This window comes from Pan troglodytes, chromosome 17 (assembly GCF_028858775.2).
Source record: "Pan troglodytes isolate AG18354 chromosome 17, NHGRI_mPanTro3-v2.0_pri, whole genome shotgun sequence".
Lineage (NCBI taxonomy): Eukaryota > Metazoa > Chordata > Mammalia > Primates > Hominidae > Pan > Pan troglodytes.
Window position 1 is genome coordinate 13,191,360 of NC_072415.2, and position 5,444 is coordinate 13,196,803.

Here is a 5,444-nt window from a genome sequence, read left to right on the forward strand (position 1 = left end):
TGAAGAGGGAGCCGGTGCTTCATATAGCTGGGAGCAGGAAGAAAAGTGAGAGGTGGAGAGGTGCTACACCCTTTTAACAACCAGATTTCATAATAACTCACTCCCTCACTATCATAAGAATAGCACCAAGGAAATGGTATTAAACCATTAAAAAGAAACCACTCCACAATCCAATAACCTCCCATCAGGCCCCACCTCTGACACTGGGTATTACAATTTGACATGAGATTTGGTTGGGGACATAGATCCAAACCATATTATTTTGCCCTAGTCCCTCCCAAATTTTATGTATTTCTCAGTTTGCAAAATATAATCATGCCTTCCCATCAGTCCCCCAAAGTCTTAACTCACTTCAGCATTAACTCAAACATCCAAAGTCTGAAGTCTTATCTGAGATGAGGCAAGCCCCTTCTGCCTAAGACCCTGTAAAATTAAAAAAAAAAAAAACTCCCAAGATATAATGTATAATGGGGGTACAGGGATTGGGTAAATACTCCCATTTCAAAAGGGAGAAATTGGCCAAAAGTAAGGGGCTACAGGCCCCATGCAAGTCTGAAACCCAGTAGGAAAGTTATTAAGTCTTAAAGCTTAACAATCTCCTTTGATGCCATCCAGGGCATACCACTGCAAGGGGTGAGCTCCCAAAGCCTTGTGCTGCTCCACTCCTGTGACTTTGCAGGGTTCAGCTCCTACAGCTGCTCTCAAGGGCTGGTGTTGAGTGCTTGCACCATTTCCAGGCACACGGTACAAGTGCTGGTGGATCTACCATTCTGGGGTCTGGAAAATACTGTCCCTCTTCTCATAGCTCCCCTAGATAGTGGTCCAGTAGGGACACTGTGTGGTGGCTCCAACCCCACCTTTCCCCTCTTCAGTGCCCTCGTAGAGATTCTCCATCAGGGCTCTGACCCTGCAGCAGATTTCTGACTGTACATCTAGGTTTGCTCATACATTCTCTGAAATCTAGCCTCAACTCTTGTACTCTGTGCACCCTCAGGCTTAATGCCACATGGAAGCCATCAAGACTTATGGCTTGAACCCTCTGGAGCAGCATCCTGAGCTGTACCTGGGCCACTTGGAGCCATGGCTAGAGCTGCAACAGATGAGATGCATGTAGTGGTGTCCCATTCTTCCTTCGTTGTCCTCTGAGCCTGTGATGGGAGGAGCTGCCACAAAGGTCTCTGAAATGCCCTGGAGGGTATCCCTCATTTTCTTGGCTATCAGCATGTGCCTTCCTTTTAGTTAAGCAAGTTTCTGCAGCTTGCTTGAATTTCTCTCCTGAAAATGGGCTTTTTGTTCTACCACATGGCCAGGCTGCAAATTTTTCAAGTTTCTACACTCTGCTTCCCTTCTAAATATAAGTTTCAGTTTGAGGTCATTTCTTTGCTCACACACATCAAAATCGTTTGTTAGAAGTAGTGAGATTACCTCCTGAATGCTTTGCTGCTTAGAAATTTTTTCCACCAGATACCCACCAGAACTTGAGATACTCTCAAGTTCAAAATTCCACAGATCCCTAGAGCAGGCGCACAGTGCAGCCAACCTTTTTACTAATGGCTAACTAAAGTCACCTTTGCTCCAGTTCCCATTAAGTTCCTTATCTCCATCTGAGACCTCCTCAGTTTGGACTTCATTGTGTGTCTCTATCAGTAGCTTGGTCACAACAATGTAACAAGACTCTAGTAAGTTCAAAACTTGCCTTCATCTTCCTGTCTTCTGATCTCTCCAAACCCTTCCAATCTCTGCCCACTATCCAGTTTCAAAGCCACTTTCACATTTTCCGGTATGTTTACAACAATATCATATTCCTCTACCAATTTTCTATATTAGTCCTTTCTTACATTGCTCTAAAGAAATACCTGAGACTGGGTAATTTATAAAGAAAAGCAGTTTAATTGGCTCATGGTTCTGCACATTATACAGAAAGCATGATGCATCTGCTGGGCTTCTGCGGGGGCCTCAGTAAGCTAACAATCATGGCAGAAGGTGAAGGGGGAGCCAGCACTTCACATGGCTGGCAGCAGGAAGAAGAGTGAGAGGTGGGGAGGTGCTATACACTTTTACCAACCAGACTCACAATAACTCACTCACTGTCACAAGAACAGCACCAAGGAGATGGTGCTAAACCATTTAAGAGAAACCGCCCGATGATCCAATTGCCTCCCAACAGGCCCCACCTCCAACAGTGGGACTTACCATTTGACATGAGATTTGGGTGGGGACACAGATCCAAATGATATCAATGTGTTAAAAGGAAAAGGAGATAGCAGTGGGAAATGGATATTTAACTTCAGTTTATGAGTTTTTATTTTAGAGTTCTAAAATTATGTCTTATACTGCCTATACAAGTGCTAGAATCGTTTCTGTATTAAGTGGTAGATATTAATATCCAAATATCATACTTACCTTCTTTGACCTTGCAGTTTAGAGGGCATTTTAAGAAAGTAAACAAACACATTGATTTTTTTTAAAGGAGACATTTTTCAGTAAAGGATGTAAGTATGTTAACATGAGAGATATAGAAAAATTACAGATGGACAGACAATCCTACATAGAAACCTAAGGAATCATTTAACTCAAACACAGAGATTGAGAAGAGTAAAGTGGGTGAAATCTGGGAAAGAGTGCTTCCAGTAGAAGAAACAGAATATTGAAGGAACAGAGATTGATGTCAAGAGTTCAGGGAAACAAACCAGAATAAGAATGTTTAGACAAAAGGCTGATGGTAGAAGGATATTGAGACTGAAAGTTATAGAGAGCACAGGCTTACTCGAAAATTAGCAGACAAAAGAACATCTGTAAGTTCAATCATGAAGGAGTGCCAGAATTAAAGAGAAAATAAGGAAATAATAAAGGGAATCTTTTGATGTGAGGAACCAATTGGGCTACCAACTCAGCCTGCCAGCCTGCCATTCCAGTGACAGTAGGAAATAAATGTTCTGTAAGTTATTTGGAAATTAGAAGACAAAGTAATTGTTTGTTCTATAGGTAGAGAAACATTTTTGTAAATGATAATACAGCTGTTCTACCGATTTCTCTTAATTTTCAAAATTTTTGAAGGGGTACACTATATTTTCATGATTTGTTCATTCTGATTTCCAACTCATATTTGTTCATCACTTTCTCTTTACTTTTTAAAAAGTTGAAAGACATTCATATCACAAAATTTTCACAGGATAATTTTTCTAGTTGCAACTGTAGATTTATGTGGATATATACAAATCTCTCTAATGACACATCTAAAGATTAATGTTATGTTCTATTCCATAGGGAGCAAATATACCACATGAAACATTGCAACTATGAATCCAACTAGACTGTACGGGAAACATATATTGAAAAATAAATTAAAATTATAAGTTCTATGAGAAAACACAAACATTTGAGTAAAAAAATGAGAAAGGTTTAGTGGTGCCTTCTGCCCATGTTCGAAAAAAGGATTCATAATGAACAACTTTCTTTTCATGTATTTCCTACAATTGAGTAAAATAATAGGACTAGGTAAGTTTACTGGTTTGCATTTTTTCATCTGGGTCTGGTTTTTCATTTCAATTGTTAGCCATTGTATTAACTACTTTCACCATTCAAAGGAATGAATGATCTGCCATAGTATTTTCTGCAGTTCCATCTCTTGTTTTCAGTATCATTCCAATTCTGCATCTATCTAATTTTGATCTCTGTTCTATTTATTTTCCTGATTCATAACATTTTGCTTTGTGCTGAGCTCCTAATTGTCTCTCTGTCATTCTCAAAATTTTAGCCCTATGGTCTAAAAGATGCCCAAAAGAATGTAGCACATTCTAGTATATCAGTGGGACAACATAAACAACTTGCTTAATAATTGTTAATCTATTTAAAAATGAAACAGTGTTTTTCATTTTTTCAATCAATTTAACGCTGACTAGATCCTATAACTACATTCTACTTTTTATAACTAAAGAACGCCAGAAAAATAAATGTAATAGCTTTGCTGGAAAAGATTAACCTTACAATGCCTTCCTAATGACCTTACTTTTTTTTTTGAAAAGTGTTTTCTGGTATACAAAAATAATATTCTGAAATATCTCTGATATTTGATTGCCGGATTTGACCTACATACCTCTGAACCTTGGTTTTTCAGACATGCAAACTGCTTAACAAGTTCCAATGCATTAATCAATGCACCATTGCATAACTTACAGTAAGAAAAGTTGGTAGATATTTCAGCAATGCCATAAAATATGCTTCCATTTAACACTTTGAGACAACCAATACACTATTTATATTATTGAGACAAAACAAACCTAAGATCACAGAAAAATATTTATTTTAATAGAATGGTATTTAAGTAGATAGTTTTTTTGTTGTGTTTTTGTTTGTTTGTTTGTTTGTTTTTGAGATGGAGTCTCCCTCTGTCGCCCAGGTTGGAGTTCAGTGGCCCAGTCTTGGCTCACTGTAACCTCCCCTTCCCAAGTTCAAGCAGTTCTCCCTGCCTCAGCCTCCTGAGTAGCTGAAATTACAGGCATGCACCACCACGCCTGTTTAATTTTGGTGTTTTTAGTAAAGATGGGATGTCATTATGTTGGCCAGGCTCGTCTTGAACTCCTGACCTCAGGTGATCTGCCCACCTTGGCCTCCCAAAGTGTAAGTATATAGTCTAAATGATTATGGGTTTCAATAGGTTTTGCTAATTTGTTTTAGTTGACATACAAGAGCACTACAAAACCACATTATTTTATTTTAATTTTTATCAGTAAACTTCATTATATTAAAGGCCATATTGCCCACTGAATATGATTTTGATAAGCACAACTTCTATAATTTACAACTTACTGTATATGGTCTAATATAAATTACATTTAGCTATCTTGAATAAAAGATACGAATCCCCAAAAACTTAACATATAAAATAATTTCTACAATCAATTAAGCCACATGGGGCCTGGTGTGCAAGGGCTGCAAACAGCAGCATCCTAGGTAGTGTACAGCAGCCTGTTCCTTGTGTACAACAGCCTTTGCCATTGGACATTTATGTCTTGGATCTAGTGCTTTCCCTAGTCTAGGTTTAAGACCGGATGTAGTATGTCTTTGGAAAGCCTCAGGACCCAGAGGTCAGAGTTCACATTGGCCATGTTCATCCATACCAAGCTGCAAACCCTGGAGCATGTGATTGAGGCCTTATTTAGGGCCAAATTCAAGTTCAGTGAATGCCCAAAAAGCCACATCTCAAAGAAGTGCGATTTTACTAAGTTTAATGCATATACATTTTAAGACTTGGTGGCTGAGAAACAACTCATCCTGGATGGCTGTGGGGCCAAATATAGCCCTGGAATCATGGGCCCCTGGACAAGCAGCTAGCCCTGCATTAGAAAAGAGCTGCCCCCTCTTTACGCATGCCCACCAGTGAATTCTATTTCCTGTATATCTAATAAATCTATCTATCTATCTATCTATCTATCTATCTATCT

At 38.9% G+C, this 5,444-nt stretch overlaps 1 pseudogene; it reads left to right on the forward strand.

The window, feature by feature from the left end:
- Positions 1 to 4,892: 4,892 nt before the first annotated feature.
- On the forward strand, positions 4,893 to 4,987 carry LOC129137944 (small nucleolar RNA SNORA70; annotated as a pseudogene).
- Positions 4,988 to 5,444: the final 457 nt, after the last annotated feature.